This window comes from Phyllobates terribilis, unplaced genomic scaffold (genome assembly GCF_046119375.1).
Source record: "Phyllobates terribilis strain yellow unplaced genomic scaffold, ASM4611937v1 Scaffold_5__5_contigs__length_657084704, whole genome shotgun sequence".
Classification (NCBI taxonomy): Eukaryota; Metazoa; Chordata; class Amphibia; order Anura; family Dendrobatidae; genus Phyllobates; species Phyllobates terribilis.
Window position 1 is genome coordinate 24,674,109 of NW_027362765.1, and position 25,102 is coordinate 24,699,210.

The window sequence follows — 25,102 nt, forward strand, 5'->3', positions numbered from 1 at the left end:
GCATTTGGATTTGGGAGCGCAGAGTTTGCTGAATTTCCTTTTGGGGGGGGGGGGGGGAGCCCTAGTGCTTTTCCAGAGCCGTTGTACTACCAGTGACGTGGAAGCCCTATATTTCCAATAACATATAATGGACCTGAGTGGGGGCTTTTTTTTGTTTATTGAGTTGAAGCTTTTATTAGGAACATTTTACATAACATTTGGCATCACATTTATCCGGCACTCTACGCTGAGCACTTACATCGGGGTTTCCATCTAAATCTCAAAGTGACGTTACAGATGAAACCACTGATGTATCCATTCACTATAATGAGGCAGCAGAGTTACTCTGGACTCCATTTGGCCTCTGTTCAGCGGTGTCTTCCTTTTTAGAAGTGCACAAAACTGCCTAAAAAGATAGACATTGCCGGATCACAGGTCAGACGGCTTCCATATACCTCATCGTAGGGAATTTTCCACCGAGGGTTCGGTATGAATCACGTATTTCATAAATTTACACAGAAACCCCGGCACAAGCACTAAGTGCAGGATAAATGTGAGCCGAAACTTACTGCGATCTATGGGAGGCAGAATGAACAAATCAACAGCAGGTGAAGAATTGGTTTGATTTATTTTTTATGGTGCTCTATGAAGGGGTTAACTTGTGGGGCAGTTTTATAGGTTGGGTCATTCCAGACGTAGCAATACCAAATATATATGTACTTTTTTCATACATAAATAAATGTATTTATTGGATTAATCTTTATTTTTGGATTTTTTAAAATATTTTTACAATTTTTAATAACTTGTTTTTTTTTACTTTTTTACATTGTCCCAGGATGGGACATTATCTTTCCTGCCCTGATCTGATGCTCTGCACTGCAAGGCATCAGAGCAGCATCTCACAGGCAGGGAGGAGGTTTGTCAGCTCCTGCTCTGAGCATGAGCTGACAGGCCACCATCACTGGTTGACCCCGCAGCCATTTTTCGGCTTGGGGGTCACCATGGAAGCAATCAGCACAACGCGATTGCAATCGCGTTGCAACGATGGAAGCAGACAGGGAGCTCCTCGATGTCGCTCTCACTATTGGAGGAGGCATCAGAGGGGTTAAATGCCCGTGATCGGTGCTATTTCAATAGATAAAAAGATATGATTTTATTATAATACAATAATTATATAAAAAAATAAGGGATACATTAAAAACATGGAGAGTGACAATGACAACAACACTCATGGACTATATAGTAGCATAGCAAATTAACCACATGACTAAAATATACAGTAGCTAGTAGGTAACCACCCAAAACCAAAGCAAAATACTGATATTGCTGGTGAAAAATACCACATTCAAGTAGGAGATGGGTCGGCATGTTCCAAAATGTGGACAGAGGTACAGATACTCTGGTATTAGATATGGTTTGAAACTATCAAAGGAGCTGCCTGTATGAAGTATAATCAGACAAAATTTCTTGAAAAAAAATATATATATATAGAAATAGCAAAAAAATCCAAGTTATATAATTGTGTCATTAAAAAAGTCCTAAATGAGAGTAAACCAGCAGCTATTGATATAGTAGCATGAACATAGGTATAATTACGTATCCAATAGTAAAGTCATAGTGGAAGCATAAATATAAATATAGAACATACGGTACTTATCAGACCTGAAGGTGAACAACCCCAACGCGCATTTCGTGTTTGCTTCTTGGGGGGGTACGTGTGCTAAGAGGCCAGTAGACCTCCCTTATGTACATCCAGGTGCTCATCTAGATGGCATAATGGTGTCTCCCTGTCCCGAACTGCACGCTGGATAACATGGAACCAGTGTCACATGTCCCCACCCCCCAGTGACGCGCCAGCTAGGAGGGCTGGGATTGCGACATCACAGAGCCAGCGTCCCATGTCCCCACCCCACCCCATGTACCCCCCAGCAATCAGTCAGCTAGGGGTGCGACGTCATGGGGCCTGCGTCACATGTCCCCGCCCCCCCCCAATTATGTGCCAGCTCTTAGGGCTGTGAGTGCGACGTAATGGACGCATGTGTTCACGGCAACCGCACAGCAGGTCCGCCTATGGGAGCGCACGCCGAATATGGAGAGACTGCGTGTAAGGAGTAATTGGGGCTTTTCTATTTAATTGGTTTATTTTTCGACTATAATCTCCTACTTGAATGTGGTATTTTTCACCCGCAATATCAGTATTTGATTTGGTTTTGGGTGCTTATATACTAGCTACTGTGTATTTTAGTCATGTGGTTCATTTGCTATGCTACTATATAGTCCATGAGTGGTGTTGCACTCATTGTCACACTGCCTGTTTTTAATGTGTCCCTTATTTATTTTTTAATATGATTATTGTATTCTAATAAAATTATATCTTTTTATATGTTGAAATAGACCGCCTTTTGCTTCTTATTCTATTGGTCTTTTTTGTATTTTCGGAAGTGCGGATAATATTAGATCAGCTGTTTCTCGGTTATTTAGAAATGGCAATTGGTAGTATAATCGGTTGGCTCTCGCCAGATAATTGGGACTGCAAAAGGCATAGATTGCCTCTTCCCATGCAACCACTGGGTAAGATGTGATGCTCAACTCTTGTCCTGATCCCCTATTTTGCAGCCAAAATATAGGTTGTAGGCTTTCCTTATCATGGTAGTCAAGTTTCTCCAAAGAAATACTTATAGGGAATGCGGATTGTGAGCCCCCATGGGGACAGTGCTGATAATGTCTGTAAATTGTCTGAATTGTAAAGCGCTGTGGAATATGTTGGCACTATATAAATAAAAAGATTATTATTATTTTGCTTTCGTAACGCAAAAGTGACTTCTCTGCATATGTAGCAAAAACTATCCGCTGTTAATATAAAAACAAGGCTTATCTAAAAAAAACACATAAACATGTCAATATGCTAAGAAAATAAACTAAGAAATCCTAAAAAGAGAGCATATATAAATGTAGGTGATGCAACTGTAATTAGGATTACGTCATCGGAGCCGAGTTGGCGTTTTTTGATTGGTCTGCTCCGTACACGTCGTACACACACGGCTCCGCTCCGTACACACATGGTTCCACTCCAAACACGTCAAACACACACTGCTCCGCTCAGTACACGTTGTACACACAGTTCTCCATACATGGCTTCGCTCAGTACATGTCGTACATATACGGCTCTGCTCCGCACATGTCATATACACGGGTCTGCTCTGTACACACACTGCTCCGCTCCATACACATTGTACACATGGTTCTGCTCTATACACCTCGTACACACACGGCTCTGCTCCGCACAAGTCGCACAGACTTAGCTCCGCACACATCGTACACACACAGCTCCGCTTTGTACATGTCATACACACATGGCTCTGCTCTGTACCCCTCGTCCACACGCGGCTCTGCTCAGTACACACGCGGCTCTGCGCCGTACACCTCGTACACACACGGCTCTGCTCCGTGCACCTCACACAAACGGCTCTGCTCCGTACACCTCGTACACGCGCGGCTCCTCTCCGTACGCCTCATACATGCGCGGCCTCGGCTCCGTACGCCTCGTACACGCGCGGCTCGGCTCCGTACGCCTCGTACACGCTCGGCTCCGTACGCCTCGTACACTCGCGGCTCGGCTCCGTACGCCTCGTACACGCGCGGCTCGGCTCCGTACGCCTCGTACACGCGCGGCTCGGCTCCGTACGCCTCGTACACGCTCGGCTCCGTACGCCTCGTACACGCGCGCCTCGGCTCCGTACGCCTCGTACACGCTCGGCTCCGTACGTCTCGTACACGCGCGCCTCGGCTCCGTACTCCTCGTACACGCGCGCCTCGGCTCCGTACTCCTCGTACACGCGCGCCTCGGCTCCGTACGCCTCGTACACGCGCGCCTCGGCTCCGTACGCCTCGTACACGCGCGCCTCGGCTCCGTACGCCTCGTACACGCGCGCCTCGGCTCCGTACGCCTCGTACACGCGCGCCTCGGCTCCGTACGCCTCGTACACGCGCGCCTCGGCTCCGTACGCCTCGTACACGCGCGCCTCGGCTCCGTACGCCTCGTACACGCGCGCCTCGGCTCCGTACGCCTCGTACACGCGCGCCTCGGCTCCGTACGCCTCGTACACGCGCGGCTCCGCTCCGTACGCCTCGTACACGCGCGGCTCCGCTCCGTACACCTTGTACACACGCGGCTCCGCTCCGTACACCTCGTACATGTAGCAAAGGCGAGAGAGCTTGTAAGGGAATTCCTACATGATGTTTCAAAGATGGAAAGAGGCTGCCATCTGCTGGCCAGACACAGTCAAGCGGAACCAAGATATGCAAGGGAAGTTGAAGGGAGAGCAGATTTAGACGCTGGACCCGATCAGGTGACTTCTAGGAAGGAGTTCCGGGAGATAAGAGGCCAGCGCGCCAAACCTGAGGGGTCTTTGGCGCCAAGCAGCAGAAAGGAGCAGACGTGTTCCCTGCGTGCTGAGAAGCCCCGCGTGACTGGCCTATGCCAGTGGCCTGTGAGGTGCCACAGCCGGGCACCAGTAGAAGTGCTCCGGATCCCTCACAGATGTGACCCGAGTGCTGTGCCTGCTGAGGAGACTCGGAACCTGCTTGCGGTGCTAAGTGAGTTCGCGGAACCAGACGTCGCGCAGACGAGGTCTGGACCCCCCTACCCAAGGCTTGAGAGACTGCCTCCAATGGCCAAGCAGAGAGGACTTGAGAGACGGCTGCCCCAGGAAAGTCACGCCAGCGAAAGTGGAGCTGCATACGTGAACAGGGCCATCACTTCTACTGTTCACTCACGGTACCGGGGACAATTGGGTTTAGGTACTCAGGTTGGGAGGGGAACGGTTGGGGCTAAAGAAGCTCAACGTGACCTAATTGAATTAATCCGGAAAAAGACTCACGGCCTAGCGGGAATAACCGGTGACCCCCGCTAGAACCATATGCACAGTTAAGGAACTCACGTGGTGTCTCGCATGATCTAGGGCACCACATTACCTTGAGAGACTTCGCATTTTGCTAATACTTCAAATTACTGTTTATTACCCTTGTTGCAATCCCTTGTTCAGCGTACCTGTTAAATATATACATACAGTGCCTACAAGTAGTATTCAACACCCTCCAGATTTAGCTGGTTTGATAAGATGCAAATAAGTTAGAGCCTTCAAACTGCAAACGAGAGTAGGTTTTATGAACAGAAGCATAAATCTTACAAACCAAAAAGTTATGTTGCTCAGTTGAATTTTATTAAATTTTAAACATAAAAGTGTGGGTCAATTATTATACAACCCCTATGTTTAATATTTTGTGGAATAACCCTTGTTTGCAATTACAGCTAATAATCGTCTTTTATAAGACCTGATCAGGCCGGCACAGGTCTGTGGAGTTATCTTGGCCCACTCCTCCATGCAGATCTTCTCCAAGTTATCTAGGTTCTTTGGGTGTCTCATGTGGACTTTATTCTTGAGCTCCTTCCACAAGTTTTCAATTGGGTTAAGGTCAGGAGACTGACTAGGCCACTCCAACACCTTGACTTTTTCCCTATTGAACCAGGCCTTGGTTTTCTTGGCTGTGTGCTTTGGGTCGTTGTCTTGTTGGAAGATGAAATTACGACCCATCTTAACATCCTTGATGGAGGAGCGGAGGTTCTTGGCCAAAATCTCCAGGTAGGCCGTGCTATCCATCTTCCCATGGATGCGGACCAGATGGCCAGGCCCCTTGGCAGAGAAACAGCCCCACAGCATGATGCTGCCACCACCATGCTTGACTGTAGGGATGGTATTCTTGGGGTCGTATGCAGTGCCATCCAGTCTCCAAACGTCACGTGTGTGGTTGGCACCAAAGATCTCGATCATGGTCTCATCAGACCATAAAACCTTGAACCAGTCTGTCTCAGAGTCCTCCAAGTGATCATGAGCAAACTGTAGACGAGCCTTGACATGACGCTTTGAAAGTAAAGGTACCTTACGGGCTCGTCTGGAACGGAGACCATTGCGGTGGAGTACGTTACTTATGGTATTGACTGAAACCAATGTCCCCACTGCCATGAGATCTTCCCGGAGCTCCTTCCTTGTTGTCCTTGGGTTAGCCTTGACTCTTCGGACAAGCCTGGCCTCGGCACGGGAGGACACTTTCAAAGGCTGTCCTGGCCGTGGAAGGCTAACAGTAGTTCCATAAGCCTTCCACTTACGGATGATGCTCCCAACAGTGGAGACAGGTAGGCCCAACTCCTTGGAAAGGGTTTTGTACCCCTTGCCAGCCTTGTGACCCTCCACGATCTTGTCTCTGATGGCCTTGGAATGCTCCTTTGTCTTTACCATGTTGACCATGTCTGAGTGCTGTTCTCAAGTTTGAGGAGGGTCTTAAATAGTCAGAAAAGGCTGGCAAAAGAGATCTTTAATCCACACATGTGAAGCTCATTATTCTTGGTGCCTGAACTACTTCTTAATACTTTAGGGGGACCAAACAGAATTCTTGTGGTTTGAGGGGTTGAATAATAAATGACACTCTGAATTAACTTTTTACGTTTAAAAAAAAAAATAAAAAAATTTGCTGCAGTGCATTTCCCACTTCCAGGCTGATCTACAGTACAAATGTCACAATGCCAAGTTAATTCCGCATGTGTCAACCAGCTAAATCTGCAGGGGGTTGAATACTACTTGTAGGCACTGTATAAACTGTTATATTCAACTCTTACTGTTCTCGCCTTGTGTCTCTGTGTGTTGCATCTCGGCACCTGCATTACATTTGGCGTAGGCAGGATGCAACATTCAGACGCAGAGATGGCAGAGCAGCCTGTGACTGGGTCCCGCCGGAGCCATATACCTTTGGGGGCTATGCTCAGCCACCTACCCAAGTTTACGGGGTATGGCATGTCACTGTGGGACTGGGTAGAAAGACTGAGAAGTATGCTACGTATGTATCCCCTCGATCCCCTAGCCCAGACGGAGCTGGCCCTCCTAACCCTTGATGGAGAGGACCGGCAGACTGTGATGTACCGCCCACTTGGGGACCGTGACACCGTGGACAAAGTGATAAAAATTCTAGAGGACATGCACGGTGACAGTACAGATTTGGGACACTTGCGCTTACGGTTGTTTCAGCGGGTCCAAGGGGAAAATGAGAGAGTAAATCAGTATGTTAATGCATTACAGGAAGTGACGGCCCATATCAAGAAGGCCCGAGACGGGAACCGAGGACTGGGACCATTGGATGAGGTGTTGCGTGACCAACTGATTGCTGGCTTGAAAGACCTTTCCCTGAGGCAGATCCTGAAGGAGCGGCTGCGATTGAGCCCTGATCTGGGCTTCCTGGAGGTAGGGGCTGAAGCTAGAGTCCTGAAGAGAGAAGTTCCTGTTCTCAAAGCCACAGTTAGAAGTCATGAGGCAATTGCCCCTGAATTCACCAACAAAGAGCCTGATTGGGTACGGGACATACAGTACAGACCAAAAGTTTGGACACACCTTCTCATTTAAAGATTTTTCTGTATTTTCTTGACTATGAAAATTGTACATTCACACTGAAGGCATCAAAACTATGAATTACCACATGTGGAATTATATACTTAACAAAAAAGTGTGAAACAACTGAAAATATGTCTTATATTCTAGGTTCTTCACAGTAGCCACCTTTTGCTTTGATGACTGCTTTGCACACTCTTGGCATTCTCTTGATGAGCTTCAAGAGGTAGTCACCGGAAATGGTCTTCTGACAATCTTGAAGGAGTTCCCAGAGATGCTTAGCACTTGTTGGCCCTTTTGCCTTCACTCTGCGGTCCAGCTCACCCCAAACCATCTCGATTGGGTTCAGGTCTGGTGACTGTAGAGGCCAGGTCATCTGGCGTAGCCCCCCATCACTCTCCTTCTTGGTCAAATAGCCCTTACACAGCCTGGAGGTGTGTTTGGGGCCATTGTCCTGTTGAAAAATAAATGATGGTCCAACTAAACGCAAACCGGATGGGATAGCATGCCGCTGCAAGATGCTGTGGTAGCCATGCTGGTTCAGTATGCCTTCAATTTTGAATAAATCCCCAACAGTGTCACCAGCAAAGCCCCCCCACACCATCACACCTCCTCCTCCATGCTTCACGGTGGGAACCAGGCATGTAGAGTCCATCCGTTCACCTTTTCTGCGTCGCACAAAGACACGGTGGTTGGAACCAAAGATCTCAAATTTGGACTCATCAGACCAAAGCACAGATTTCCACTGGTCTAATGTCCATTCCTTGTGTTCTTTAGCCCAAACAAGTCTCTTCTGCTTGTTGTCTGTCCTTAGCAGTGGTTTCCTAGCAGCTATTTTACCATGAAGGCCTGCTGCACAAAGTCTCCTCTTAACAGTTGTTGTAGAGATGTGTCTGCTGCTAGAACTCTGCGTGGCATTGACTTGATCTCTAATCTGAGCTGCTGTTAACCTGCGATTTCTGAGGCTGGTGACTCGGATAAACTTATCCTCAGAAGCAGAGGTGACTCTTGGTCTTCCTTTCCTGGGGCGGTCCTCATGTGAGCCAGTTTCTTTGCAGCACTTGATGGTTTTTGCAACTGCACTTGGGGACACTTTCAAAGTTTTCCCAATTTTTCAGACTGACTGACCTTCATTTCTTAAAGTAATGATGGCCACTCGTTTTTTTTTACTTAGCTGCTTTTTTCTTGCCATAATACAAATTCTAACAGTCTATTCAGTAGGACTATCAGCTGTGTATCCACCAGACTTCTGCACAACACAACTGATGGTCCCAACCCCATTTATAAGGCAAGAAATCCCACTTATTAAACCTGACAGGGCACACCTGTGAAGTGAAGACCATTTCCGGTGACTACCTCTTGAAGCTCATCAAGAGAATGCCAAGAGTGTGCAAAGCAGTCATCAAAGCAAAAGGTGGCTACTGTGAAGAACCTAGAATATAAGACATATTTTCAGTTGTTTCACACTTTTTTGTTAAGTATATAATTCCACATGTGATAATTCATAGTTTTGATGCCTTCAGTGTGAATGTACAATTTTTATAGTCATGAAAATACAAAAAAATCTTTAAATGAGAAGGTGTGTCCAAACTTTTGGTCTGTACTGTACGTCAGGAAATTCGAGACATTCGGGGTGAGTTTAATGCTATTAGAAAGACCCCTTCTGCCCCCTTGCCGACGGACCGTACTGCCCAACGCGGACGGAGACCAGAGCGAGAAAGACGTTCCTACACGGCCCCAGCACGGTATGTACCCGACTTATCGGTAGAACGAGGACCAGAGTGCTGGACCTGCGGAGGTAGGGGGCATATCTCCAAAGACTGTCCCAACCGAGAAAGGTGGAGGAGGGGACAGCTGTTAAACTAAAATGCCCCACGGTTGTGGAGCATACCATGGGGTCTCGAGCTTCAAAGAGTGGAAGAGGGAGCTCTGAAGACATTGTCACCGAGAGGCCCATTATCTGGGCTGAATTCAATGGGCAGCGGATCCGCTGTTTAATGGACACCGGGTCTCAAGTGACCACTATGCCTGAGACGTATTTCCAAAGTCACTTTCCTGAAGTCGCTCGTTCCTGCCGTGAAGCCACTGTCAAACTGGTGGCGGCTAATCAACTACCTATCCCAGTAGCGGAAGTAGTATGGATGTCCGTTTGGGCATGTGGAAAGGACTTCGGTCGGAAAGGGATCGTACTGACCACAGGGCCCGGAGGCGATGGGCCCATTGTAACCCTGGGCATGAATGTGCTGAAAGAGGTCGGACAGTTCCTGGCTGAGGGCTGTAACAAAAACAACTGGACCTGTGCCTCTTGAGATCCAGCTAACAAGAGAGTATTCCAGCATCTCGTGCGGGTCAGTCAGATTCAAAAATTGCCTGCTACCTCTCAGTACCTTGGTAAGGTATTGATACCACCTGAAGCCACAATGACACTGCCAGTGGGACAGACTGTACCCACTCTACCGGTGCTGGCACATGTGTCCTTAGAGGGCGTGGACATTCAAATTGAACCAATGGAGGGAGAGGAAGCGCCCTCTGGACTCCTGGTTGCTCGGACCCTTGCCACCGTGCGGCACGGTCAAGTACCCGTGCGTTGCATCAATTTAAGTGGCACAAGTTTACAGTTGTTGCCCCGACAAGAGGTGGCGCGAGTGTGTATAATGCCAGAAGCCATTACTAGAGCTGACGCTATAGGGCTGGCACCTTTGGAAGGAAAGCCATGGACCCTGGAGGTGTCCCTCAATAGCCAAGAGAATGGAAGAGAACCGTTGGCTGGGCGCCACCTCTTGGAGGAAATGGAGGCTAATCTGACTGAGTCTTCTGCTGGACAAGTAAGGCAGATCGAACAACTTCTACAGCGATATCAGGGAGTGTTTGCACAGCATGAAGATGATTTCGGGTGCACTCGGGACATTCAGCACGAAATACCCACCGGAAATACTGCTCCCATCAGAGAGAGATATCGGCAGATCCCGCCTCAAATGTACCAGGAGGTGAAAGAGCTGTTGGCCCACATGTTGCGGCACGGTGTGATCCGTGAAAGTCAGAGTCCTTAGGCGGCTCCGATTCTGCTGGTCCGGAAGAAGGATGGTACCCTGAGATTCTGCGTAGACTATCGAAAGCTGAATGCATGTACAGTAAGGGATTCCTATCCACTCCCTCGAATTGAAGAGTCTCTATCTGCACTAGGGAGCGCCAAATTCTTCTCTTCCTTCGACCTGGCCAGTGGCAATTGGCAGGTCCCAGTAGCTGATAAGGATCGTCCGAAGACAGCTTTTGTAGTCCCTATGGGCCTGTTTGAGTTCAATTGGATGCCGTTCGGGCTAACAAATGCGCCAGGAACCTTCCAACGGCTGATGGAGAGATGCTTGGGGGACCTCAACTTTAATATATCTGGACGATATAATTATCTATTCCGCTACGTTTGAAGATCATCTCCGCCGATTGGAACAAGTGTTAGAACTGCTTCAAAGGCACGGCCTGAAAATTAAGCCTCGTATGTGTCGTCTCTTCAAACGAGAAATCGAATATCTGGGGCACACTGTGTCCAGTGCAGGAGTGCACCCCACTGCGGGGAAAGTAGCTGCTGTGCAGAAGTGGCCCACGCCCGCCAATCTAAGGGAACGGAGGGCATTCCTGGGGCTTGCTGGATACTACCGCAGATTCATTAAAGACTTCGCTAAGATTGCGATCCCACTCAATGAATTGCTGAGAGGAACGGCTGGGGGAGCCAAGCGGCAGCCCATTCAGTGGGGCCCACGCCAAGAAGAGGCATTCCGAGCATTGAAAATGGCGCTAACGGATGCCCCAATTCTGGCCTACACTGACTTTTCGCAGCCTTTTATGTTGTACACTGATGGAAGCATGCATGGACTGGGAGCAGTGTTGGCTCAAGTACAAGGAGGAAAAGAGCGAGTGATCGCGTATGCCAGCAGGTCACTCCGAGACACTGAGAAGAATCCGGACAACTACAGTTCGTTTAAGCTGGAACTAGTGGCACTGGTGTGAGCCATGACCGAGAAATTTGCTGAGTACCTGTCAGGGTCAGAAGTGCAAGTGTGGACAGATAACAACCCTTTGGCCCACTTGGAGAACGCCAAACTGGGCGCGTTAGAACAGCGGTGGGTCGCAAGGATGTCCAAATACCAATATAAAATCGCCTATCGGCCCAAGGCCCTGAACACTTATGCAGATGCCCTGTCCCGGGTCACTCAGGCGGGGCCGAAGAGTGACAGATCCCGGATTTCAGCCAGTTCGCCGCTGCTGTGGTCGACGCCCAGGAGACCAGAGAGGAGCCGAGACCCACTCAAGTTCTGGGCCGTTCAAGAGACGAATGGATACATCTGCAGCAATCCGACCCAGAGTTAGCAAAGCTGAGAGAATGGGTCGCCCTTAGGCAAAGACCCGACCAGGAAGCCAGAGCCGCTTCACTTCCAACTACCCTACAAATCCTAGGCCAGTGGGAGAGACTCTTCCTGAAGAACCGCTTGCTATGCTGAAGAATCCAGCTGCCTCGAGAGTTTGATGTTACCTGGCAGGTGGTAGTTCCAGGAGCGCTAGTAACGCAGCCCAAGAAGCTCATAGAAGAGGTGCTCACTTCGGTGTAGAAAAGACCTTTCGGTGGTTGCAATGGCTGGTGTATTGGCCTCAACTGCGGCAAGAAGTCGAGGGGGTCTGCCGAACATGTCGTCAGTGTGAGTTGAACAAGCCCCCGGAGCAAAGAGCTCCCATTCAGACCATCCGAACTTCTGCCCCCTTGGAAGTCTTGATGATTGACTACCTGATGATAGGAACTTCATACAATGGTTATGGACACTGTTTATGACTGATCAATTCACCTAGCTCGTAGTAGTGACGCCTACTAAAGATCAGGCAGCAGAAGCCGCAGCTAAGGCCATCTGTCAGGATTTCATCCGGATTTATGGGTGCCCGAAGCGAATACATTCTGATCAGGGGGCCTGCTTCCAAGGACGAGTGATGGATGAGCTATACCGCATCTATGGGATCGACCAATCCCGAACAACGCCCTACCACCCTGAAGGGAACAGCGCATGCGAGCGCTTCAACCGAACCCTGTTGCAAATGTTGCGAATGCTGGAAGCGGACAAAAAGATGAAGTGGCCCGAATTTGTGTCCGAGCTGGTGTGGGTGTATAATAATCGAGTTCATGCGACTACCGGCTACACCCCTTATATATTGCTGTTTGGAAGAAGTGGGCGAGAAATTACTGAACTGGAGCTAGACTCAGAAGACTCCGGCCCGGGCAGTAGCTCAAGTACCTGAATTCGAGAACACCAGCGTCGGTCCGTACAGTGAGAAGACTGGTTGCTCAGAAGTTTCAGGAAGTAGAGCATGCAGATCGTCCCCTGACCGCAGGTGGGTCGCTTCAGCCAGGAGACCGAGTACTGGTAAGGGCCAAACGCTTTGGAAGTAGACTGGACCATTGTTGGGAGGCGATACCATATCGGGTGGTGAAGAAGGTTCACCCAGACAACCCCGTCTACGAGGTTAGGCCCGAAGGGGATGACGCCGCGACACCCAGGGTGTTGCACCGCAATATGTTGCGGCCTTGCTCCTCTGAAGCAGAAGTCTGTAATGAAGTTGGGCCTTCAAACGTATTGGCTGAAGTGCCACATGCTGAAGTGCCACATGCAGGAACCTTGGGGGATGAAGAAGGATGGGCCACAATGCAGTTGGGCCCGTCAGAACCGTTGAGGCCAACCCCGAGTGGAACCCAGAATTGTTAGAACCCTCCTGTTAGTTTTTTCTATTTTGCTGGTCACATGACTTTTTGCCTATATAATCCAGCTCCGCCCTCCTGGCCTTGCTGGACTTCAGTTTTACTTTTACTCTTAAGCTAGCCAGGTGCTTTGTACCTTACTCTGTAGTTTGCTTGGTCTTTGACCACTTGTACTTTTGTTTGTTTGTTTGTCTTTGCTCTGCTACAATTTCTGCTAGGTGGTGTCCAACTATATTCCAGTCCTTAGTTCTTGTAGGGACCCCTCCCTTATATCTATAGGTCTGCGTTCAGACTAGCCGAGGACTTAGGCGGGTCTGTTCACAAGGAACAGGTCCCCTGCTGCATCGTAGGGAATCAGCTTAGTCCTATTGTAGGGACAGTTTTCCTATCTTTTCCTTAGTGTTTGTAGCAGTTCATAACAGTAAGTCCAGCCCCAAAATAAAACACTCTAAGGAAAGAAATCCTGATTTCAGCATGGTGTCGGTTCAGGAGTTGGCTCAACGCCTGCAGGAACTGTCTTTGGAGGTGCCGAGCTCCAGCAACACGTGAGTAGCTGTCCTGGAGCGCATTTTGTCGAACCGAAGGTAGGACTGCCAGATTTTTTTTATGGTAAACGGCAAGATTTTTTTTCCTTTAAAAACGCTTGTTTATTATATTTTCGTTTAAGACCCAGATCCTCGGGGAATGAATCACAGCGCATTGGGTTTATAATGTCACTTTTGCGCAAAGAACCACAGGGATGGGCCTTTTCTCTACAACCTAATGATCCGTGTTTTAGATCTGTGGAAGATTTTTTTTCTGCTATGGGGTTGTTGTATGATGATCCTGATCGAGTCTCATCTGCTGAAACTGAATTAAGACGTTTGAAGCAGGGATCAGGTGATGTGCAAAATTATTGTACACACTTCAGAAGATGGTCGGCTGAAGTGGAATGGAATGACTCAGCATTAAAATGTTTGTTTCTTGATGGTCTAGGTGAAAGGGTTAAGGATCTGCTGATTGCCTTCCCAAAACCTGGAACCTTGCAGGAGGCAATGCAATTAGCCATACGTGTGGACAGGAGACTGCGTGCTAGGAGTAATGAAGAGAAATCTACTGCTATGGCAGCTCCTAGTTTTCAGAGGGTCTGTTCGGAGGGTGGAGAACCGATGGAGATTGGGGCAATGTCACCCCACTCTCAGGAAAAAGACCGCAGGTTTGCTAAAGGATTGTGTTTTTATTGCGGTAAATCTGATCACTTTATTAAGAACTGTGTGCTTCGTTTGAACAAAGAAAAAAAAAAGAGGTCAGTTACGCCCGCATAGCTTGTTTAAACACAAAAGAAGTATTTCTTTCTGGAAGCACCTCATTCCAGGAGGAGTTGATTGAATTTCGGGTATTTGTGGATTGTGGTTCTAGACTCAATGTGATTGATGAGGGTTTTTTGGAAAAATTTAAATTAGAATCCAAACTTTTGTCATCTCCTATTTCTGTGGTTGCTGTTGATGGCTCTCCCTTGAAAGGTATTACTCACAAGGTTTTTGAATTTCCCCTCACCATTAATGGTATCTACCAAGAGAATTTGGATTTGGCGGTATTAAATAATTTGCCTGCTCCAGTGGTTTTGGGGTTACCTTGGTTAAAATTGCATAATCCTGTACTGGACTGGTCTACCAATGAAATTAAGTCTTTGAGTCCTAAGTGTTATGATAAATGTTGTAACGGTCGCATTGCTGCTGTGGAAAGAGGGGAATTACCTGTACCTATTCAGGATTTTTGGAAGTTTTTTCTGAGGAGGAGTCGCATGTTTTGCCTCCTCATAGGGACTATGATTGTACTATTGAGTTTGTCTCTGGAGCAACTCTTCCCAAGAGTCGCTTATTTAATCTTACTATCCCTGAGAGAAAGGCCTTGGAGGAATACATACAGACAAGCTTGGCCGCCGGTCACATTAGACCTTCTAAGTCACCTGTGGCTGTTGGATTTTTTTTTGTAAAAAAAAAGGACGGCAGTTAACGTCCATGTCTGGACTTTCGCGAAATTAATAAAATTACAGTACGCAATTCCTACCCACTGCCATTAATTCCTGACTTGTTCAACCAGTTAGTGGGGGCCAAGTGGTTCTCTAAGATTGATCTCCGGGGGGCATACAATTTGTTACGTATGAAGGAAGGTGATGAGTGGAAAACTGCTTTTAACACTCCAGTGGGTCATTTTGAGAATCTGGTTATGCCCTTTGGTCTTACCAACGCACCAGCGTTTTTTCAGAACCTTATTAATGACATCCTAAGACCGTTGATCGGTAAGAATGTGGTGGTGTATTTGGATGACATTTTGATTTTTGCGCCGGATCTGGAGTCTCATTGGCAGAGCGTGTGTGAGGTATTGCAGTTGTTAAGCGACAATTCACTTTTTGCTAAGCTGGAGAAATGTGAGTTCGCTGTGCAGAGAATTAGTTTTTTGGGCTACATTATCTCCAGCGAGGGCTTTGAGATGGACCCGGTGAAGGTTCAGGCGGTGCAGGAATGGCCTAGGCCTATTGGTTTGAAACCAATACAGAGATTTTTGGGTTTCGCCAATTATTACAGAAAATTCATTAAGAATTTTTCTATAATTGTTAAGCCGCTGACCGATCTCACCAGGAAAGGTGCGAATACGGTCCAGTGGACTACTGAGGCCATTGAAGCTTTTGGGTATCTCAAGGAGAGGTTCAGTTCTGCCCCCATCCTTATGCAGCCTGATGAGACCAAGCCTTTTTTGGTCGAGGTTGATGCTTCTTCGGTGGGGGTCGGTGCTGTTTTGTCTCAGGAAAACAAGGATGGAGTACATCCCTGTGCTTTTTTTTCAAAAAAATTTTCTGAGACCGAACTTAATTACGATGTCGGTAATCGGGAAATGCTGTCGATTAAACTCGCATTTGAACATTGGCGTCATCTCTTGGAAGGTGCTAAATTTCCCATTCAGGTTTTTACTGATCATAAGAATCTGATCTATCTTGATACTGCCAAGCTCTTGAATGCCCGTCAAGCTAGGTGGGCACTTTTTTTTTTGCAGTTAAATTTTTCTGTTACTTACATCCCGGGTACCAAGAATGTAAAAGCTGATGCTTTATCTCGCAGTTTTTCTCCCATGGTTGGTACCGAGGAGGAGGAGAGCATTTTACAGGAAGGTGTTGTGATAGCAGCATTGGACTCCGTTTTGGAAGATGGGATTCTGAAAGCCCAGGAGGATGCCCCATCTAACACTCCCCATGGGAGGTTGTTTGTGCCTAGGAACTTTAGGAGAGATTTGTTTGTGGAGTGTCATGAGTCTCGGTTGGCAGGTCATCCAGGAATTTCGGAGACTAAGAGACTTGTAGGTCGCAGTTTTTGGTGGCCTGGGTGGCAGAAGGAAGTCATTAAGTGGGTGCGTCAATGTACTGTGTGTACTAGATCTAAGTCTTCACATGCTCCTGCTGCGGGGTTGCTTTGCCCTATGGAGGTTCCTAGTGCACCTTGGACGCATCTTGCTATGGATTTTATTACTGACCTTCCTGCCTCTGAGGGTTTCACTGTCATCTGGGTGGTCGTGGACCGTTTTAGCAAGATGTGTCACTTGGTTCCGTTCATCAAACTGCCCTGCGCCAAGACACTCGCTAAGGCTTTTGTTAAGGAAATTGTCAGGCTCCATCGCGTTCCTACCGATATTGTTTCCGATAGGGGACCTCAGTTCGTGGCTCGTTTTTGGCGTGCCTTTTGTGACAGGTTGGGAGTCCATTTGTCATTTTCATCTGGTTATCATCCTGAGTCTAATGGACAGACAGAAAGAAAGAACCAGGATGTTGAACAGTTTTTGCGTTGTTTTGTGGCTGACAATCAAGAGGGGTGGTCTCAGTTTCTGCCACTGGCTGAATTTGCTCTTAACAACCATACATCCTCTTCTGCTGGGTGTTCTCCTTTTTTGTTGTTGTACTGGGAGACATCCGTCGTTTGGGTCATTCTCCAAATTGGTATCGGCTGTGTCGGAGGAGGAGAATTTTTCCGGTGATTTGGAGAGAGTTTGGACTGATGTACGTCGTAACCTTCAAGAGGCTAACAAAAAATCCAAGAGGTACTTTGACAGGAAACGTCAAGAGGTTTTGTTTACTGTTGGTGACATGGTTTGGTTGTCCTCTAGGAATCTGCGGTTGAGGATTCCTTCTAAGAAATTGGGCCCGAAGTTTGTAGGTCCGTTTAAGGTGCTTCAGGTAGTTAACCAATCTGCTGTTAGGTTGGAGGTTCCTACCTCCTGGAAGATTAATTCGGTGTTTCATGTTTCCTTATTGAAAAAAGCTGATGTTTCTGATAGGGACGCCACTGTCTCTGTTCCTCCGGTGGAGGAAGACGGTGAATATGAAATTTCTCGCATTCTTAATTCTAGATGGCATAGAGGGAGATTGCAGTATCTCGTCGCTTGGAAAGGTTTCGGTCCCGAGGATAACTCCTGGGTAAGGGCGGATGATGTCTCTGCTCCTAGACTTGTCGGAGCGTTCCACAGGAGGTTTCCTGATAGACCTGGGCCTGGAGGATCCGGAGGATCCTCATAGAAGAGGGGGTACTGTTAGAACCCTCCTGTTAGTTTTTTCTATTTTGCTGGTCACATGACTTTTTGCCTATATAATCCAGCTCCGCCCTCCTGGCCTTGCTGGACTTCAGTGTTATTTTTACTCTTAAGCTAGCCAGGTGCTTTGTACCTTACTCTGTAGTTTCCTTGGTCTTTGACCACTTGTACTTTTGTTTGTTTGTTTGTCTTCGCTACAATTTCTGCTAGGAGGTGTCCAACTATATCCCAGTCCTTAGTTCTAGTAGGGACCCCTCCCTTATATCTATAGGTCTGCGTTCAGACTAGCCGAGGACTTAGGCGGGTCTGTTCACAAGGAACAGGTCCCCCCGCTGCATCGTAGGGAATCAGCTTAGTCGTATTGTAGGGACAGTTTTCCTATCTTTTCCTTAGTGTTTGTAGCAGTTCATAACAAGAATGAGTCGAGAAATGACTTGCAATCCCCAGTAGTTGATTCATCGGATCTCCCGGAGTCACCTCCGCAAGAGGAGCCCCGCAGAACTGAGCGGGCTAATGCCGGAATTCCTCCTAACTGGTATGCTCAAGAAGAGTTTATCTGGTCTCAAATCCAACAGAAAACACAGGAGTGTGCCCAACTCCTGTCTGAACTTGCACTGCCTGAAAAGAGGCATCAATTCTGCGAGAAGTCCACTCCCCGAGGACTGGCGAGCAAAAAGGAGGGAGGAATGTAGCAAAGGCGAGAGAGCTTGTAAGGGAATTCCTACATGATGTTTCAAAGATGGAGAGAGGCTGCCATCTGCTGGCCAGACACAGTCAAACGGAACCAAGATATGCAAGGGAAGTTGAAGGGAGAGCAGATTTAGACGCTGGACCCGATCAGGTGACTTCCAGGAAGGAGTTCTGGGAGATAAGAGGCCAGCGCGCCAAACCTGAGGGGTCTTTGATGCCAAGCTGCAGAAAGGAGCAGACGTGTTCCCTGCGTGCTGAGAAGCCCCGCGTGACAGGCCTAAGCCAGAGGCCTGTGAGGTGCCACAGCCGGGCACCAGTAGAAGAGCTCCGGATCCCTCACAGATGTGACCCAAGTGCTGTGCCTGCTGAGGAGACTCGGAGCCTGCTTGCGGTGCTGAGTGAGTTCGCGGAACCCAACGTCGCCAGCCGACAGACGAGGTCTGGACCCCCCCTATCCAAGGCTTGAGAGATTGCCTCCAACGGCCAAGCAGAGAGGACTTGAGAGACGGCTGCCCCAGAAAAGTCACGCCAGCGAAAGCAGAGGAGCTGCATACGTGAACAGGGCCGTCACTTCTACTGTTCACTCACGGTACCGGGGACAATTGGGTTTAGGTACTCAGGTTGGGAGGGGAACGGTTGGGGCTAAAGAAGCTCAACGTGACCTAATTGAATTAATCCGGAAAAAGACTCACGGCCTAGCGGGAATAACCGGTGACCCCCGCTAGAACCATATGCACAGTTAAGGAACTCACGTGGTGTCTCGCATGATCTAGGGCACCACATTACCTTGAGAGACTTCACATTTTGCTAATACTTCAAATTACTGTTTATTACCCTTGTTGCAATCCCTTGTTCAGCGTACCTGTTAAATATATACATATAAACTGTTTATATTCAACTCTTACTGTTCTCGCCTTGTGTCTCTGTGCGTTGCATCTCGGCACCTGCATTACATTCACACGCGGCTCTGCTACATCCACACTGTAAACCCCTCCTGACCCCACACATAAACTTCACCTCATCCAGCACCATGACAACCAGCACAGCAGAGTCCTGCATCCACTGAGGCCCCTGATCATGTGACCCCTGACTCCTCCCCTCCTGTGACCTCATCACAGGTCCTGTGCGCACAGAACAGCCATATATGTGGTGGCGGCTCTGCAGGTGGAGGTATGTGGAGATCCCCATTACTGGGCGCAGGGGGCATTAACCCCCTCAGTGCTGAGACTATTGTGACCTCTGCCTCCCTTATTCCTAGTGCTGTGACCTTTCTCTTTCCTCTGTATCAGGTTATTACGGGATGAGTTGTATTTTGTCGCCATTTTCGGCCCCATATAATATAACTGACGTCTATTAATATATTTTTGGGGAACAGAAAAGCGTCAGGAATTCCCTCATTCCTGTTCTGAATAATTACTGTGATACTGAATACGTAGAGGAGGTCGTTTATTATACGACTTTTCCACAATAACAGCAAATTTCCTGGGAATAAAAAGCTTTTATATCGTCTCTTTGTAAGAAGTGGAGTTGTTATTTTTCTATGACAATAATTGACATCCCTTGATCACATACTGAGCTGCCGATACCCTGCGTAACCACCTAGATGAGAAAGTCGCTATTAATCACAGCATCTAAGGAATTAATCTTAGATTCTGACTTATCTGATACCCGTTGTTGATGATGAACTTGACTTAACCCTCTGTTTGTCAATTCTGCTTCTGACTTTGTTCGCCTAGTTCTGACATTGGTTCTACTATGTTTCTGATTTCTGACTGTGTCCTGTCCCACTGTGGTTTTGATCTGGTTTGTCAACTCTTCTTTTCCAGCCCATTCCACTGGTTGATGGCCACTCCGTAAAAGTAGCCCTGTAGTATTTCAGATTCTTGCATTTTCCCTTCCTTCTGATGCTCCAGAAATCTCTACAGTGGACTCTTCTTTGAGACCCTTGGACACCCGTTAGACGATTTTGATTGTGTAGAGGTGAATAAATTAGTCTCTCTGTACCAAAGGAGATGTACTGTTGAAGAATTTTGTTCTGAATTTTGGTGTCTCCCATGTACCTGGCACTTAAGGCTGTCACATTTTTTCCTATTCTACTTCCTGGTGTTGCGATACATTGAAAAAGACTCTGGAGAGTCGAAACGTTCTATTATTATGGCTCCTGTACATCAACTAAGGGCTGAGAATGGAACATGCACGATATCAATAAACTTTCACATTTCTGCATGATTCAGAATGTGCAGTGAAATTACTGTGATAGGCGTTCACGTACAGTTACCCTACACGTTTGCATGGGGATGACAGGAACAAACAAGTATTGTACTCGGTTACTTCCACATGACAACATTTAGCTATTTGATCCCATAAATTTAATTTTTGCCTATATTTTTCTTACTTCACATTACCGACTTAGACTATTTTGCGCTGATGCATCACACACAAATTTGGATTCCAAAGATATTCAAATATAGGTTGTAATGTAACAAAATAGGTAAAAAGCCAAGGGGTTGAATACATTCGCAAGACATTACATCTCCAGTAATTATATTATTACATTTATAATGTTACATCGGCTCATCTTCTTTCCATTCAGATCCATTCAATATCGGATTCTCTCAGTGGAGATCTTCTACATTAGAGAATTATCCTAATTGACATGTCAAGGCTTGATAAAGACAATGAAAAGATGGCGGTGAGGATATTAGACCTCACCCTAGAGATCCTCTTCCGGCTTACTGGGGAGGTGAGAGATTCTGATGACGTCACATTACATCATTCTTATCTATGGGAATAACACATGGACAGAACTGGAGAGGTGAGGACTCTGGAAATGGCTGTAGTGAGATTTATTAATCTGTCTATCCATAACCAGGATTACACAGTAGTGAAGAAGACCTCTAGTGAGCGCTGTCTGGACCCTGTATCTGAGGGATGGGTAAGACCCCTGTGCCCAGTCACGAGGCCTCCACTTCACCCCCTGATACATGAGGAAATCAATGAACAGAAGATCCTAGAACTCACCTACAAGATGATTGAGCTGCTGACTGGAGAGGTGACACTGCTGGGACATTATACAGTAATGCTATATAGGTATCGAGATGATGACGATATCATTGTATGTGTCAGGTTCCTATAAGATGTCAGGATGTCACCGTCTATTTCTCCATGGAGGAGTGGGAGTATTTAGAAGGACACGAGGATCTGTACAAGGACGCCATGATGGAGGTTCTCCAGCCCCTCAAATCACCAGGTAATAGACAGGACTAAATACACACGGCCTATAATTATCTGTATGTAATAATTTAATTCACCTGTATGTGTTTCCTCCAGTTCTATCCAGTAAGAGGACAACTCCAGGGAGATGTCCCAGTCCTCTTCTTCCACAGGACTGTAAACAAGAAGAACCCAATGTTCCTCAGGTTCATCAGGTAGATGGAGAGAAGGTGTCATGAGTTCTCCACTATGATGTGTAGATGGCTATGAAGATCTTGTGTTCAGTCTTGTTTTATCCACCAGTATTATATGCTTTATAATTGTGTTATGAGAATGGTGGAGATGGCAGGATTAGATCATAGATGTGACTTCTCCATCTGTCTGTGACTTTTACATTATTTGTTTCAGGGTGAAAACCTGACCCATATTAATACTACAGAGACATATGTGAGGGGTGATGAGCGGTGTAAAGAGGAGATTCCTACATATGACTACCCAGGTGAGTAGTAACCACTAAACAGGTTTTTCTCATTCACTGGCTGTGGCTGCTTTATTGGTGGTGTAGTCTGGCCATATCACAATCAAGTGGTCACCATTCTCCTGCTAAACCAATACATGCTATTCTACCCCAAACTGTCCCCATTACTTTACTGTTTTGGCAAAATCTTACAAGCCCGACGTATTCACCCTATCCCCCCACAGATTTGACTCAATAATAACTAATCCATAAAAGGAATATGTTCCCTCAAATAAAAAATTGGGTGAAGGCTTAACTGCAAAAAAAAATTGCACCAAAACTGCCTCCCTATGACCTTCCGTTGAGAAGTTATGATCCATCATAGGTTTTGAAGTTTCAGCTAGCAGATCCAAGGGGAAGGAAACTAGGACCATCCTGTGGGTGGGAAAGGGAGTGACCAACCAAGGGGTTAATTGCTTGTGCGAGGCTGTGGCCCGTGTTCTCTTTTAAGGGAGGTCATACCGTGTATTGTATTGGAAGAAACCGGAAACCGTTGGCACCCCACACCTACCATGTGGCCGCACAGCACCAAGGCCTAACATGCACCTGGTAACTGTCTCGTGTATCATCGGCTTATACTTATTGTACTACCACCTGTACTTGTATATGTGACCATTGTATATGTACAGTGGTGTGAAAAAGTGTTTGCCCCCCTTCCTGATTTCTTATTCTTTTGTATGTTTTCCACACTTAAATGTTTCAGATCACAAAACAAATTGAAATATTAGACAAAGATAACACAAGTAAACACAAAATGCAGTTTTTAAATTAAGGTCTTTATTGTTAAGGGAAAAGAAATCCATACCTACAGGGCCCTGTGTGAAAAAGTGATTGCCCCCTAGATCTAATAACTGGTTGGGCCATCCTTAGCAGCAACAACTGCAATCAAGCATTTGCGATAACTGGCCATGAGTCTTTTATAACGCTCTGGAGAAATTTTAACCACTCATCTTTGCAAAATTGTTGTAATTCAGCCTCATTGAAGGGTTTCCGAGCATGAATCACCCTTTTTTAAAGGGAACCTGTCATGTCCTATATACTATGTAAACTGCCTCCAGATTGTTGTTAGTCATGCAATACACGCTTTTTGCATTAAAATCTATAATCTTTTGTAAAAACCACTTTATATACTTGCTCGTTTAGTCATAGTGGTGTTCCTTTCCTTATTCTGTCCGGTTTGTCGCCACCCACTTAATTTGAATCGTCCCCGGTTTGCGCCGACGTCAAATGAATAGACTTGTCGTGGTCCCGCACTTGCGTACTGTATGCTGTCACGCACGCGTGCGCAATTTTGTATTGTAAAGCCATGGATGCGCAGTGACGATCGGCTCCTACGTCACTGCATGGGCGGAAGCTGCTCGTCACTGGGCACGGGCGGGAACCGCTCGTTCCTGCACATTGCGCAAGCGAGGGTGACAGCATACAGTGCCAAGTGAGGGACCACAACAAGCCTGTTCATATGACGTCGGCGCAAACCAGGGACAATTCAAATTGAGTGGGCGGCGACAAGCCGGACTGAATAAAGAAAGGAACACCCATTTGACTAAACGAGCAAGACATAAATATATAAAGTGGTTTTTACAAAAAAGTGTGTTAGTGATGCACATTGTATCACAAACAACAACAAGCTTTGGGCAGTTTACATGCTCCAACTGACAGGACAGGTTCCCTTTAAGGTCATACCAAAGCATCTCAGTCAAATTAAGGTCAGGACTTTGACTAGGCCACTCCAAAGTCTTCATTTTGTTTTTCTTAAGCCATTCAGAGGTGGACTTGCTGGTGTGTTTTGGATCATTGTCCTGCTGCATATCCTAAGTGAGCTTCAGCTTGAGGTCATGAATAGATGGCAGGACATTCTCCTTCAGGATTTTTTGGTAGACAGCAGAATTCATGGTTCCATTTGCCACAGCAAGTCTTCCAGGTCCTGAAGCAGCAAAACAGCCCCAGACCATCACACTACCACCACCATATTTTACTATTGATATGATGATCCTTTCCTGAAATACTGGTACACACCTTCCAAAAAGTTCAACTTTTGTCTCATGAGTCCATAGAGTATTCTCCCAAAAGTCTTGGCGATTATCAAGATGTTTTTTTTGGCAAAACTGAGGCGAGCCTATATGTTTGTTCTTTTTGCTCAGCAGTGTTTTTTGTCTTGGAACTCTGCCATCCATGCCATTTTTGCTCAGTCTCTTTCTTATGGTGGTGTCATGAATACTGACCTTAACTGAGGCCTGCAGTTCTTTAGATTGTGACAGAGTCACTGATATAATATATGAGGGGAGGTATGTGTCACTAGCCTGTGTGAACTAAAACCAATAAACTTTCTGCCAGCATGTTATATGCTGGGGGTTAACTCTTTTTTAAAGGGTGTGGTGTTATGGGAATGACATAGAGATGGGAGTGAAGTCATTCCCCCTACCTCCCCTCATGGCGTGGCTGAGCAGGGTTAAATGGTCAGTCAGCTTTGTTTCTCTGGAGTGTGTGGTCTGCAGAGTGAAGTCTCCGGGCTGTGTTTGGGGGAAACCAGAGAGCAACACCAGAGGACTGATGTTGCTGAAGTCTTCACTGTGCTACCTGCAGCTGGCAGAGCCTCGCTTAATATTGGACCCTGTCATACCTTATCTTTTTGTTTCTCCTGTTAACCCCGAGAGGGTCTGTTTATTTTTATGAGACACTGCTGGAGTTTATGCACTGAATAAACCAGCAGGAAGTTAACCCAAACCGTGTGTCCTGTGTCTGCCTCTGCAGAGCCAAGCAAGTCGCTTTACCACAAGATATTGTTGTGGGGTCTTTTGTGACCTCTTGGATGAGTCATCACTGTGCTCTTGGGGTAATTTTGGTTGGCCGGACACTCCTGGGAACACTGTTTCATGTTTTTGCCATTTGTGGATATTGACTCTCACTGTAACATAGTAACATAGATTGAATAATGATCTGGGTCCATCCACCTTCCTCCCCCAATTGTACTCCCTA

General features: G+C 46.9%; 1 protein-coding gene and 1 pseudogene across 1 annotated transcript in view; both read left to right on the forward strand.

Annotated features, from left to right (window-relative positions):
• The window catches only part of LOC141271395 (uncharacterized), a 58,904-nt pseudogene that overhangs the window by 22,622 nt on the left and 11,180 nt on the right, over positions 1 to 25,102 (forward strand).
• The window catches only part of LOC141271787 (uncharacterized), a 138,822-nt gene continuing 133,221 nt past the window's right edge, over positions 19,502 to 25,102 (forward strand). Inside the window, exon 1 of the mRNA XM_073681937.1 lies at positions 19,502 to 19,566. The gene's annotated coding sequence lies outside the window, so the exon portion shown is untranslated. The remainder of the gene's footprint in view (positions 19,567 to 25,102) is intronic.